This window comes from Macrobrachium nipponense, chromosome 6, assembly GCF_015104395.2.
Source record: "Macrobrachium nipponense isolate FS-2020 chromosome 6, ASM1510439v2, whole genome shotgun sequence".
Classification (NCBI taxonomy): Eukaryota; Metazoa; Arthropoda; class Malacostraca; order Decapoda; family Palaemonidae; genus Macrobrachium; species Macrobrachium nipponense.
Window position 1 is genome coordinate 15,232,813 of NC_061108.1, and position 15,284 is coordinate 15,248,096.

The following is a 15,284-nucleotide window of genomic DNA, read 5'->3' on the forward strand; positions in this document are numbered from 1 at the left end:
GGCAAAGAAAACCAATCAATCTTGTAACAACTTACTCTGTTGTTGCTCCTCTCCCAGTAGGTGGAGCAGATCCAGTTGGTTCCTGAGCAGTGACAAACACTCCCAGAGAAGACATTCACCGTCATCCCTTTGCTCTGACAGGAGCAGGGCCTTGGGTTCTTGCAGAGACTCCAAGCATCACAGGCATTGGTGCTTCTCTCACCACTCTCAAGACAGACTCCCTGAGGAAGAGTCATTCCCTTACCGCCACTTGAACACATGGGATTGTCGTTCTCAATCTTACCGTTGCTCCCAGCCCACAGACTACGGGGTGGATAGAAGTTTCATTACCTCCTTGCAAGCTCTTATAGGGAAGATTGCTTGACACATCCCCATACAAGGAGGTCTCACTCCTCAGCCAGGGCACATAGAGACCAATCTCTCCATCAGGAGAGATCTGCCCCCTGTATCCCTTCACATATGAGACCCTTGTCCCATCCTTTTCCACTACTAGTCTCCCACCAAGACCTACCAGAACTGTTGTTTGGGATGAGACAAGAAACATGTTCATCTAAAATGTAAGTTCATATTTATGTACGGTTACAATACAACAAGGACAATGCATGTGAGCAACCAAACTCAGAGAGGGGAAGGAGTGTACTACTAGGCATTGGATTGGAATGTGTTCAGTTGCCACTTATCCATATACGATGGGAGACGAGAATATTCATTGTATGTGTGCTACATATAGATTATAGTATCTACACTCCCCTCCCCCCAAATGTTCATCATCCTATCTTGAGTGGGTATTTCATCGGGAAAACCTAGATCTACATGGGGCTGTAGGAGGGTTGTCAGAGGACTTTTATGTCCATGCAAAGGTCCACAGGGATGTGAGGTAGAGTGTCAGGACCAAGGGTTATTACTTGGTTCAGGAAGTGCCGATTCCTCCTGTATACTAGTCTACTGGGGAGACATTCTTCATAGTCCCTTTACCTTACATGGCTCTTGATCCCGACCTTGTCCCAGAGGTGAGAGGTTGGATCCTGACTGATGATCTAACTTCTAGCCTGGATAGGAGATGTGCATGCTGAATGTACAACCTCTGTAAAAGTTCAGCTCTCGCAGGAGCACGGCAATCGCAGTGGCCTGTGAAGTTTGGATTGTTCCGAAACCCCAAAAGGCCATGGTCCTGAGGTGAAGTGGGACACTGACCTCCCTGAAATATGTGCAGAAGAGCCCTATCATTGCAGAGATGTTAGTGTCACTGTAGCAGCAACCACAGGACAGCCAGAAAGCCTGTTGACCACAACAAGGAATGACTTCGCTGTGAAAAAGTCTGGCGACACAGACTCGAAGGGCCTAGTAGGGTGTTGGTCATTTTGAACAGGTTCCTGCTAGAGGCTGGGTTGTAAAACCGAGCAAGGCTCGCAAGCTTGGACAGTACTTGTGATATCAGTTTATTCCTGGCCAGTAGACAGTCTGTCATCCCCATCGCTTTGTGGCTTCTATTCTTGTGTGACTGCCATGGAGTCATAAGAGTGTGGTGGCAAGGGGTGGCAGGAACTACAATCCTTGCTCCATAAAGTGCAAGTTCAGCATCGACTGAGAGGCTGTCCTGTAGTGTCCTGTAGTTTCCAGAATGGTAACAACGAATTATGTGATGATTGGTAGGAAATCCTGTCAGCATGCAGTCTCCGAGACAGATGTACGACTGGTTCTCCCTCACTTGAGCACAAAGATCTTGAATAACCCTGTCAGCATCCTGAGGTGAGGCGTCTTCCTCTTGGGCTGCTGCACGAGCAGTGGCTATTGGTCATGATGGAGAGCCCAGCCCCAACACTGTTGCTTTCATCCTGTAGGGGGTTCCTTGTTGGACAAGTGGTTAATGTGCACACCTACCAATTCGATAGTCCAAATCTTGCTTCCCCACTGTCAATGTGGAATCAGAGGAATTTATTTCTGGTGACTGGAAATTCATTTCTCAATATAATGTGGTTTGGATCCTACAATAAGTTCTAGGTCCCTATGCTAGGTAACCAATTGGTTCCTAGCCATGTAAAAATATCTAATCCTTTGGGCCACCCCTAGGAGAGCTATTAATCAGCTCAGTGGTCTGGTTAAACTAACATATACTTCATCCTGTAGTGTGAGCTGGCTGACTGGGGCATTCAACAGGGCCTTGGATATGCCGAGCTGCTTGCCAGCATCCCACACAGCTATTAACAGTTAGTGAGGTTTTCTCCTGAAGACATTGCAAATGGGGATTCTCAACCACATCCAGTGTAATGGTTGAGAATTGGCACCAGTGGGTGATGGTCTGGCAACATAAAATGCTAGAGGCCTATCAGATACAATTTGAATTTGGATGTAACCCAGGTTATGGCTAACATTTCCAACCTGATTGTGGCATAGCACAGCTCAGTGTCTGCAAGGAAATGAGAGCCACACTGTGCTCGGCAGTCTTTTCCATTGCTGTGGTCCCATAAAAGGTACATACTAGTCCGTTTTGTCTAGAAGCATCGGTCTGTAAGAATACTGAGAGGGCTGCCCTGGATCAAAGTGGCAAGGACTGGTGGGCTAGCCAGGGCAGTCTTCACTTGGCAAAATGCTCCATTCTTGATCCACGATCCATACAAATGTATGCTAGTGGCTTATGAGGAGGCTGAGCTGTGTTAACTATTCACCAACCCTGTCGGTGTAGTGAAGTCCTAAATATCTGTTGTTCGACAGGCTCTGTTGAAATGCCCTTTTAGGAGATCCAAAATCTGCTGAGGGTAATGCTGGAGGTGGCAACCACAAATGGCACTTTGTTAACATTTCGTAGTTTTGGCATGGATGGCTGCAAAAACTTGTCAAACAGCAGGATGTCTGACTACCTCAACACAATTCTTGACACCCTGCAGAGCCTTGTCTCCTCAAAGGTATCGACATCTCTTGTGGCCACAAATCCTATTGGACCTCTGTGATACTGGAATCAGCCATAGGGTGTGATGAATGTGGTCAACTTTTGATCCTCCTCTGCAAGTTGCATTTGCCAGTACCCATGCAGGGAACTGCAGTGGCGATGACTTGGCCTTCGGATCAACAGTGAGGGTGAGGGTGACAGGTGGGCTTGGGCATTTAATTAGCTGTTGAGGTTCTTGAAGATCAACAGTGAAGGTGACAGGTGGGCTGGGCATTTTACTTAGCTGTTGAGGTTCTTGAAGATCAACAGTGAAGGTGACAGATGGGCTGGGCATTTTACTTAGCTGTTGAGGTTCTTGAAGATCAACAGTGAAGGTGACAGATGGGCTGGGCATTTTACTTAGCTGTTGAGGTTCTTGGGGTCAGCAGTAATTCAAACTCCTTTGTCTTTATCTATATTACAATGAGGAGCTGACACCAGTCTTGAGGGTTTGTTGCCATAGGGCTTAATGATACCCAAATCTACCTTGAACTCAAGCTCTGCCTTGACTTGTTTCTGGATAGTATATGGCGAGATGTGTTGATGGCGCAAAGGTACAGCATCTCCTTCAAGGTAGATTTGCAGAGGGGGTCCCTCCTTTAATTCTTCCTTGGCCTTGGAAGGTGATGTGGTGGCATGAAGAGGGCAGCTCTGAACACATATTGACATGGGTAACATGCTAAATGACCAACTCTTTGCAGTGGCTGTAAAGTTTCCTAAGGCAGGTGTCACCTTAAAGCCATCTGTCGTGAACATCGATCAGGATAACTGGTGGGGGTTGTGCAAGCCTAGGAATGCACAGAAGGTCGAAGACACTAAGGGCCCATATCAGAGACATCAGCACTTGTGTCTGGCAACATGTGAATCCTGGATGTGATGTCACCATATACGAGAGGGAAACAGAGATTAGCTGCAGTGTCTTGATAGAAGAGGGGTCTTCCTCTTCCATCAGATGATCACTGGGGTTCTTTCCCAGAGAGGATGGTGTGGACTGGGCACTGGCAGTAGCACCCTGTTTGGCATCTGTTGTCTTTCAGCAGCATATGTCGTAATGTCCCTGTTGTCTGTTGTGCACCTGGCATGAAACACTTGGTGATGATGTGGTAAAGGTGGTACCCTTCTTATGTTTCTTCTGCTTCCTGGTGTTATTGTAGGTGGTACACATATTGATAATATCCAGTAGAGAGCCGTTGGTATCAAGGGCTTTTGAGTTTGTCAGTCAGTTCTTCACTTATTCACAAGATGATCATCGTCATCTGGGTTTGCTCAGAAACAGAAGAACTCGACCAGGGAAGACATTTACTTTCTCTGAAATGTTCCCTCCCCCCTTCACGCAGATGCATCTTCACATTGTTGGGAATGGCAATGTCGATGGGGCAATTATTCAGTTATGGTGGATCTGCCCAAGTTACCCAGAGAGAAACACTTAATCCAGATGAGGATGTGTCTTGCCTTGGAGACAGAATCCTCAAGCACACCCTAGACATAACCCCAGATGCCAGATTAATTGTCACGAAGTCTTAGGTGCCCTTCAAGAACACATCAAGAGTCTTCACTACAAGAATCTACATTGTACGGTGCTGCTCACCTGCAAACAGCTAAGAGGGTCTTTCCTCTTAACTGTTTGCAGGTGAGCAGCTCCCTATGATGTAGATTCTCGTTGTGAAGGCTTTTTAATGTGTTCTGAAAGGGCATTCAAGACTTCATTGACAATTAATCTGGCATCTGGGGGTATGTCTAGGGTGTGCTTGAGGATTCTGTCTCCAAGGCAAGACACATCCTCATCTGGATTGTTTCTCTCTGGGTAACTTGGGCAGATCCACCATAACTGAATGATTGCCCCATCGACATTGCCATTCCCAACAATGTTAAAAGATGCATCTGCGTGAAGGGGGAGGGAACATTTCAAAGAAGTAAATGTCTTTCCTGGTTGAGTTGTTCTGTTTCTGAGCAAACCCAGATGACAATATGACAATTTGTCTAAAATTGCATTTTTCCTAACTATACAAACCTGAGGTCCTTTTACAATAGGAAGGTACTAGCGGCAGCTGGATAGGTCGTAAGCTTTCGAACAAGGGGTTCGGTAGTTAACTGCTTGTCCAAAGAAAAAAGACAGGCGCGCGCGCGCGACTGGGAGGTAAACAAATCACTTTTGCTTTTGGCCCAAGCAAAAACTGCAGAGTGAGGGGTGGCATGAGGTGGGGCTATGTGTAAAAGGACCTCAGGTTTGTATAGTTAGGAAAAATGCAATTTTAGACAAATTGTCATTTGTTCCGACACGGCATACAAACCTTCGGTCCGTCCTTTTACAATAGGAAGACTCACTTCTTGGTGGGAGGAATCTGAGTCTTTTGTGAACAGACTGGTGTTCGCCCAACCTTGGAAGCCTCCCTGGTCGTAAGAGCGAGGGAGGGGATCCAAGCCTCTGTCCGATTGATCGGGGTGTGCACCGCAGGATCAATGGTCAGACCTCTGGACCGAGTACTAAGAGAGAGGCATGCGTATCTCTTCGTACCAAGCAATGTAAGAACTTGTTCCTGTACAGGAGCAAATATAAAGTCATGGGTTTGACTCTTGTAGGCATCCACTTCCCCCCCTTGTAGAAGGATTGGTGGATATTCTGCTCCTATCCCTAGTGAAAGGTATAGGATGGGGCTCTGTCATATAGCTCACCTGCATCTCGTCCTCATCCAGACGTAGTGACGACCGTGGCCCTCTGCCCACAGGTAGAGGAGGAGGAAAAGATGGGAAGAGAGAGCCAGTCACTCACATCACTCACACATCCATCCACACAGTCACACCAGGACTCGATGCTGTTCAGCCTGCGAGGGTCTGGGTTAGCTACACAACTTGTTGAGCAGCCACCACGGGTCCCAAGGAAAAGGTATCCAAGGACCTGTGGGCAATATCCCGAAGGTAGAAGGACGTAAAGGTAGTCTGGTTAGACCAGACCCCTGCCTTCAGGACCTGCGCCACGGAGAAGTTCTTACGAAACGCCAACGAGGGGCCAATACTTCTGACTTCGTGAGCTCTCGGACGGGACGTACGGATGTCGTCACTACCATCAGCCTCATACGCCCTCCTGATGACCTCACGCAGCCAGAATGAAAGAGTGTTCTTGGATACTTCTTTCTTGGTGACCCCGGTGCTAACGAAGAGGCGTCGACACTCAGGCCTGAGGTGTCGAGTTCTCTTCAGATAGCGCCGTAGCGCCCTCACAGGACAAAGCAGCATCTCATCCGCATCATTATCGGTGAAGTCCAATAGGGAGGGAATCGTGAATGACTCGAACCTGTCGTCAGGGATCGATGGTTTCTGAGTCTTCGCAACGAAGTTCGGGACGAAATCGAGCGTCACAGATCCCCATCCCCTGGAGTGTCGTACATCATAGGAAAGACCATGAAGTTCCCCTACTCTCTTCGCCGATGCCAGGGCCAGCAAGAAGAGGGTCTTGAGGGTCAGATCCCTGTCTGACGACTCTCGGAGTGGCTCGAACCGGCGTTCGAGTCAGACTCCTAAGGACGAGAGTCACATCCACACCCACGCAGGGGGCCTGAGTTCCCTGGGTGGGCAAGACCTTTCGAAGCTCCTCATAAGCAAGGAGATCTCGAACGAGTTCGAGATGTCCAATCCTCTCAGTTTCAGGACGAGCGCCAAGGCGGCTCTGTATCCTTTGACTGTGGGGACTGAGAGGAGCTTCTCTCGGCGAAGAAAAACGAGGAAATCCGCTACCTGCTGAAGAGTGGCTCTGAGAGGAGATAGACCCCGTCTACGACACCAACCACAGAAGACGGCCCACTTCCCCTGGTACACAGCTGCAGAGGACTGACGGACGTTTCCAGCCATCTCTGTTGCTGCGCTACGAGAAAAGCCTCTCGTTCGCAAGAGATGGTGGATAACAGCCAGCCGTGAAGACGTAGAGACTGGACTGCTCGGTGGTACCGCCGCTCGACGCGTGGCTGGGCGAGAAGGTTGTGCCAAGGGGGAATCTCTCTCGGTTCTCCTGCGAGAAGAGCCAGCAGGTCCGGATACCAAATGGCCTGTGGCCATTTGGGAGCCACCAGGATCATCCTGAGATTCGGGGTGACCAGTGCTCGACTGATCACCTTGCGAATCAGGCTGAACGGGGGAAAGGCATAGGCGAAGAGGTTGTCCCACGGGTGTTGAAGAGCGTCCTCTGCAGCTGCCCATGGGTCCGGCACGGCCGAGAAGAACACCTGGAGCTTCCTGTTGTGCCGGGTGGCGAACAGATCCACGACTGGTCGCCCCCACAGGTCGAAGAGCCTTTCCGCCACGTCCTGGTGTAGAGACCATTCGGTCCCTATCACCTGATCCCGACGGCTGAGCGTGTCTGCTACTACATTCCTCTTCCCTGGAATGTAGCGTGCTGACAGCTCTATTGAGTGTGCCTCGCCCACTCGTGCACCTGCCGAGTCAACTGGTACAACGGGATAGAGACACTAGTCCCCCCTGTTTGTTGACGTAAGCCACCACCGTGGTGTTGTCGCACATCAACACCACTGAGTGTCCCATCAAGCGGTCCCTGGAACTCTTGGAGAGCGAGGAACTCGCTGCCTTGAGTTCCAGTACATTGATGTGAAGGTGCTTGTCCGTTCTCGTCCACACTCCGAAGTCAGCAACTCCTCCAGGTGTGCGCCCCATCCCTCGGTCGATGCGTCTGAGAACAGCTGCATGTCCGGGGGGGGAGTGCGCAGGGGCACTCCTCTTAAGAGGTTCCTGTCGTCCAGCCACCAGGCTAGGTCCTGCCTCACCTCCTGTGTCAGTGACACTGGAAAGCTTGGGGGTATCCGTCGCCTGTGACCAACTCTCCTTTAGTCTCCACTGAAGAGACCGCAGGTGAAGACGCCCGTGAGGGACCTAACTTCTCGAGTGACGACAGGTGTCCGATCACGACTTGCCATCGCTGAGCTGCCTGTTCCTGCCGAGACAGGAACTGGTTGGCTGCCTCCCTGAATCTGCTGATCCGCGAGTCTGCGGGGAAGACTCGCCCTGCTACCGTGTCGATCAGCATACCCAGGTACTTCATCCTCTGCTTTGGGCTCGAGATCGGACTTTTCGAAGTTCACAACGATCCCCAGATCGCGACAGAACTCGAGCAGTCGATCCCTGTCCTGTAGCAACTGCGAGCGGGAGCTCGCCAGGACTAACCAATCGTCGAGATACCTCATCAGACGTATCCCGTGCGAATGGGCCCAAGCAGACACCAGAGTGAACACTCGTGTGAACACCTGTGGGGCGGTTGAGAGACCTCGAAGCAAAGTGCCCTGAACTGGTACACCGTCCCGTCGAGGATGAAGCGGAGGTACTTTCTGGAGGACTGATGAATGGGTATTTGGAAATACGCATCCTTCAAGTCCACTGAAAGCATGAAATCGTTCTCCCTGATGAGTCGAGCACTGAGCGTGCCGTCTCCATCGTGAACCGGGTCTGCGAACAAACCGGTTCAGGGGAGAGAGATCTATCACCGGGCGCCAGCCTCCAAGTTAGACTTTTCCACCAGGAAGAGTCGACTGTAAAAGCCCGGTGACTGATCCGTGACGATTTCTCTACGCTCTCTTGCTCAGCATTGGTCTTGATCTCCTGTCTCAGTGCTACGTCCTTCGATGACCCTGGAACGTACGACTGCTGTTGGACCGGGTTGGAGGTGAGGGGTGGCCGAGATTCGAAGGGTAATAGATATCCCTACCCGAAGGACATCTACAATCCAGGTCTCGGCGCCGTAGCGCTGCCAAGTTGCCCAATGGCTGGCCAGGCACACTTCCGGCAGCAGGTGAGGGGGAACGCCGTCCTAGCGTTTTCCCCCCTTTCTTCGACTTCTTCCCAGAGCCTCCACGGGAGGAGGAGGGCTGGGAGGAGGGCTGGTTACGGCCCCCCTTGCCAGAAGTCGAAGAAGACAGAGTCATTCCCCGGGGTGGCTTCGACGCAGCTACCGTCTTAGCCACCGAGGAAAAGCGCTAGCCGAGCTCTTAGACTTGGCCGCAGTCCGAGGCTGCCCAGAAGCCTTCGAGACCGCCTGGTGAACCAGCCGGTCACTGTCGTCAGTGCGCCGTCTGTCCACCGCAGCGTCCACCATCTCTCCTGGGAAGAGAGACGTGGAACTCCGTAAAGGTCCGTTTGCGAAGGTCCCAACGCCGCTTCACGCCCAGGCCGCCCTGGAAACCCGAGTAAGGACAGCGTCCCTTCGTCGGAGAACCAGGTTGGCCCACAGGTTCACCGTCTGGTGGGCAAGGAAGGAGATGGCTCTTCCCCCTCAGACTGGCAAAGTCTCCTGAACGGCCGAGTCATCTTCGGGAGAAATTCCCCCGGAGTTGGCTGCGACCTTAGATACTGTGAGGGACCACAGATCTAGCCAGGAGACGGCCTGGAAAGCTGCCATGGCGGTAGATTCCAGGCCGAGTGCCTCTCTTGCTGCGAGAACCACAGGTTCTCGGACAGGAGCTGCTGCAGAGACACACCCGGAGTTAGCCTGGCTAACTCCGGGTTCACCTGTTTGGGCGGCATCGGGTCTTCGGATGGCACGTAAAAACGCCGCTGTCGCAGCAGAGGAGGTGGAAGCAGCTTGCTCGACCTGCCAGACTTGAGCGAACCGTCTTGTCCGGAGACAAGCGATTCAACCTGGTCCAGCACTGAGTCCGCAAGCTCAGAACGCGGCAAACCCACCGTCGGTCTGGGTTCCCTCTTCGGGCCCCAGAACGACTCGAGCCGGGACGTGGGCTCGGATGGTGGGAGCGGCGATCCTTCCGCGAGGTCGTTGTGCTGACGAATCAGCGCAATAACTCGGCAAAGTTCCTCTGGATCTCAGGAGTGACCTGCGTCCTGCGGAGTCGGACCGTCCAGTCCCTCAAAAGGAGCACCTCCCGAGACCCTCCTCCCTCAAGGAGGAGGAGCAGCGACAGACCCCTCTCGGTCTCCTCCAACCACCGTGCGTACGACCTGGCTGGTCCGAGAACCGAGCCTGGTACGTACGACGACGTGGTGGGATCCTGAAGGCGCACCCCTCACGATCACTCCTCAATACCTCGCCCCTCCCGGTGTAACCCGAGGAGGTTGAAGGTATGGGAGAGGAAGACCTGACGCTCCCTCCTCGCTCGCTGGCAGAACCAGCGGGCTTGGAAGACTGCAGGCGATCGCCAACCCGCAGTGGCGATCGAGCTGCAGACCTAGTCGAGCCGTCTCGCTGTGGAGAACGGCTGGACCGAGAACAGCGGCCCCGGTCTCGTGTGTCAGAGGAGCTGGTGCTGGTCGCCGTACCCGATCGCTCTCTGTGAGAGTGACGGTCAGGCGACCGGCGAGCTCCACTGTCACGGTGAGATCGGTGCGTATCCTCACGGTGCGTCAGTTCGCTGGTACCAGCCGTGGCTGGGCCGGCGAACGGGGGGACCTCTTCCCAGCCTCAGCCCGTGGCCGGTCATGGGACCGTCACGTCCGCCCGGGTAGCCACTGCTCGCCGCGAGAGCGAGAGCTGGTCTGGTGAGAGTCGCGTGAGCGGCTGTCACCAGTCTTCCGCTCCGTGCCGTGAACCTGACGCTGAGCGGACTCAGAGGTCTGGTTTCCCTGGCTGCACGGTCGCTGGTAGGCGACCGTACACTCGGTACCTCTCGCGAACGACGCGGCCGAGACGGACCCTGCTGCTGTGGGTGGCCGAACCACTGACAGCAGGTGAGGAAGTGCCGGTGTTAGCCGGCACTCCTCTGGTCCCCGTAGTCTTCTTCCTTGCGGAGAAGAGACGGGTCCTGCCCCCGAAGAGCAGGGTGACCAGCGGAAGAACCCCCCGTCTCACCAGAGCGAGACGGGCCCTTAGAAGTTCCCGAAGGAGACTTCTTAGGGGGGGGGGAGGCGACCTTCTTCTTCTTCGGCGGGGGAGCCTTAGAAGAAGAAGGGGAAGAGGCGGCAGACGCGACGACGACGAAGAAGACGATGAAGACGACGACGACACCTTCCTCCTCTTCTCTTCTTCTTCGTCAACCTTCTCAGGACCGACGTCAGATCTGTCATCCAGGACGGAGCCGGGGCTGCTGTTGCCGAAGCAACAGGGCCCGGACGCACCTGTCCGAACAGATCAGCATCGGGAGCAGCGGCGCCAGGAACAGGAACAACATCAGCAGGTGCAGGCATCACAGGAACGGCAGACGAGACAGCAGAAGCAGGTACAGGAACGGCAGCAGTGGTCACGGCAGGTACGGCAGACTGTGTAGGCGGTCCAGATGGGCGGAACCAGCGGCACAGACATCCTAGGTACCGGTGGGAGGTCCAGGGGGCGAGCTCTTCAGGCACAACGCCAAGTCCGGTCGCGGCAGCACAGCAAACCCAGGTGGCGGCATCACACTCCCCCGAGTTACGGCGACTGGCCCCTGCACCGATGTAGTGGGTGTCACAGAGACCGCGTGCTGGGTGTACACCAGGTGAGGAGGTGAAGCGTAGCCGGGTGTTGTAAGGGTCGTGGTGGTGGTCGAGACCGTTGCATGGGTGACCGCCACGGCGCCAGCGAGATGGTAGAGCAGCCCCTGGACACGTCCGGCACGCCCTGCAACCCCAACGATGCCCCACACCTGTCCGAGGTCATCCTTCGCGGGCAAACCGCACCTGAGAGGCAAAAGTCGGGTGATTTGGGGGATCCTCTACCCCGCTCCGGCGCGGCAGAAGACGAACGGATAGAGGACCCAGAGTACAACTGACGTCGGGAGGGTATCTAGCGCCCTCCTCCACACTCGACAAGTCAGGAGAAGAAGGACCTAGACACCCCCCAACCCCCGAAGGGGAAGGCGCGAGACATGGAAGTTGAGCGGGCGGCAGGAAAGAAGACGAAGTGTCCGTCACCAAAGGAGTCGCGGGAGAGCTTTCCGACGACTCCTTTGCAGGCCTTCGCTTCTTCCTGCCCTCATACAAAGTCCCCACTGCGCCTCCGACCAATCATTACACACATCACAAGGTCTCGGCTCGGGTGCATTCGCAGCCCCCCGACACCGAGCACTACAAAATATGAGGGTCTATCTCCGGGAAAGAGCGGAACTTCCCGCATTTACGACCTTCGGTACCCGGGCATAGTCTCCGTGGGGTAGCGAGGCGAGGAGATTCCATCATAAACAATTAGGTGAATTAATATGAAAAGAGAATGATTGTACTTACAATTAACTCTTTCATACACAACACAACCAATACTTAAGAAAGCAAACGACGAGAAGCGGGCAGAGAGCGTCGAACACACACGTCCACTCGCTGTGAGGCCGAAAGCAAAAAAAAAAAGTGCAGTGATTTGTTTACCTCCCAGTCGCGCGCGCGCGCCTGTCGGACAAGCAGTTAACTACCGAACCCCTTGTTCGAAAGCTTACGACCTATCCAGCTGCCGCTAGTACCTTCCTATTGTAAAAGGACCGAAGGTTTGTATGCCGTGTCGGAACAAGATCATCTTTTTGTGAGTAAGGGATGAAGAACTGAAACTGACAGCCAAACTCAAAAGCCCTTAACGCCAACAGCTCTCTACAGGATATTATCAACATGTGTTGCACCTACAATGCCACCAGGAAGCAGAAAAACATGAGAAGGGTACTACCCCTACCACACCATCACCAAGTATTTTTCTTGCCAAGTGCACTGCAGGCAACAAGGACAATACAGCATGTGCTGCCTCCCTCATACAGCACACAAACATGGGAAGCCCCAGAGTGCTTAGTCCAACACCTGCAGCTCCTACCTTGTCACCAGAAAGCAGTCAGCTAGAACCCACCCCTCTTTTGCCCAGATGCAATTTTTCACATTTGCTAGGAATGGCAACATCGATGGGATGATTATTCTCAGTCATGGTGGGGATCTGTCTAAGTTACCCCGAGAGAAACAATCCAGATGAGGATTTGTCTTGCCTTGGAGACACAAAGGATCCTTGAGCACACCCTAACATACCCCCAGATGCCGTATTAATTGTCAATGAAGTCTTGGATGCCCTTTAAGATTACATAAAAAAGCCTTTGCAATGAAAATCTACATCATAGGGAACTGCTCACCTGCAATTGAAGGGCATCCCAGACTTCATTGACACTTAATCCGGCATCTGGGGTTATGTTTAGGGTGTGCTCAAGGATCCTTCGTGTCTCCAAGACAAGACACATTCTCATCTGGATTAATTGTTTCTCTCTGGGTAACTTAGACAGATCCCCACCATGACTGAGAATAATCGTCCAATCAACGTTGCCATTCCTAGCAAATGTGAAAAGTTGCATGGGTTCTAGTTGACTGCTTTCTGTGGAGAGAGTACTGATGGGGTCACTGCACCCTTTGGTGGCAAGGTAGGAGCTGCAGGTGTCGGAGTAAGCGCTCTGGGGCTTCTTATGGCTGCATGCTATACGAGGAAGGCTAGTATTTGCAGAAAGGTGTTATAGTGGTCTCCTTCCTGTTGCCTGGGAATTTCATCCTCCTATCTTTGTCAGTGGTCCTTTAATTATTCTTATTTTCTTCATTTTTTCCCTTTTTTTTTTTTTTGTTTTCCTCTCCTCCTCCTTTGATCTTCACATGATCTGAATTCAATCCGTGATATCTTCAGGTATTATACGAGCAAAATGAACTGCTGATTGGGATATATCGTCTGGGGATGGAGAGTGGGTGGGGGTTGTAAACGGTAGACAGGATCTTGTGAATGCTGGGCGAGTGAGAAGTTGTCAAATTCATCCTGAGAAACCATTGTGAATTGTGAAACATGTTCTGTTCATCCACACACAAGCTTAAACCAGAATTTAATGGAAAGGTACCATAACAGTATTTTAATTGCAATGTGTGAAAGATTGGCACAAGTTGGCTCATTAGCACCACCTTATGCTGCACACACAATTCACTGAACACGCCAGCAAAAAAATCTTGTGAAGAGGGAAGCAGGTAGCAGTTTGTGTAGTCCTCAATCTGCTTTCTTTTGGTTCTCTGTAAGTCTCCTGTTTCTTCACTTACTACTTGTAACTTCTGCCTGTAATACACTGCACCATGAAACAAGTTCATCTAAAATGTAGGTTCTTAATTAGGTAAGATTACAAAGCAATAAGGACAATGCTTGCGAGCAACCAAACTCTGATATGGGCATACTACTAAGCATTGGATTGGAATGTGTTTGGTTATTACTTACCAATATACATGCAAGGCAAGACTACGTTATACAATGACAAATACATGGTACATATAGATTATAGAATCTACAAGAACCTCTGTAGGGATTCCCATTGGTATGGAGTCCATCATCTATGGCCCCATCTAGGGCACATGAACAGTTGTGGGAGCAGAGATCTGTGATTCCTCCTGCACCAGGATAAATGTCCCTCCAGTATGACCGTAAAGAGTAACAGACTTCAGAGGGCAAAGGAGTAGGGCCCTCTGAAATCTGTTACTCTTGAAGGTCATGCTGGAGGGAGATTCATCCTGCTGTAGGAGGAATCATAGATCTCTGCTCCCTCTCCTGTTCATGTGCTCTGGATCTTGGAAAAGCTGAAGCAGAGGCTGCTTTAACTTTACCAGCAATCTTTCTTTTAGAGCAAGAAGTGGGTTTTGCCCAGGAAGAGAGACCATTGGTAAGGGTACCTAGGTCAGAGCTTTCTACAGTGGTTTGGCAGAGGTAAACTCCCCTCCCTGTGTTATCCAGACAGAAGTATGTATAATGTCCCCGAGGACACAGAAAAAGTGCCTCTCTGCCTCAATCCAGCACTGTGCCAGCTGACATACATCCCCTTAGAAAAACTGCATCAACTGCCTAAATTTCAACTCCTCAGAATCAAACAGCATAGACTAATAAGGTCAGCACTACACATCACATCTTGACTATACATATATATGACAGAGACAAGAGACACTAACTTAGAACTCTTTGTCAAGGTCAAGGAGGCTTATGATATTGAATGGGAAAGCCTCTCCCCCATTTCAGTTCAGGTTTCATAAGGAATAGCTTAATCCTGAACTCTACTTTCTACTACCCCCTGGGAAAGTAGTGGAAGAGTAAGTAGCAATTAAGAGGGAGGATTCACTTGACACCTTAATCTCGTGAGCAGCGACCTTTGAAGTTGCAGAGGCCGTTGACTACAAGAACCACGGGTCATACCTAGACTGCTCTGCTGTCTGCACAACAAAAGACCCCAAAGATAAAGATGGGACAGGACCCCTTTCCATCTACCTCTGCAAAAGGGTTTGAGCACCTCTCGGCCTTTTTATCACTCTTACTAGAGTCAGCCTAAAAGAGAGGAGGTAGGGCCAAGATAAATGATGGGGGATCCCAATGAGATTGGCCTTTAACTCTCCACCCCATTCCACTGCCAAAGGTGTGGGCTGCCTCTTAAATCAATGGACAGCAGGGCACCAGTTAGTGACAGTC

General features: G+C 51.6%; 1 protein-coding gene across 2 annotated transcripts in view; it reads left to right on the forward strand.

Moving 5' to 3' along the window:
- The window catches only part of LOC135216931 (uncharacterized), a 427,667-nt gene that overhangs the window by 409,810 nt on the left and 2,573 nt on the right, over positions 1-15,284 (forward strand). The window lies entirely within an intron of this gene.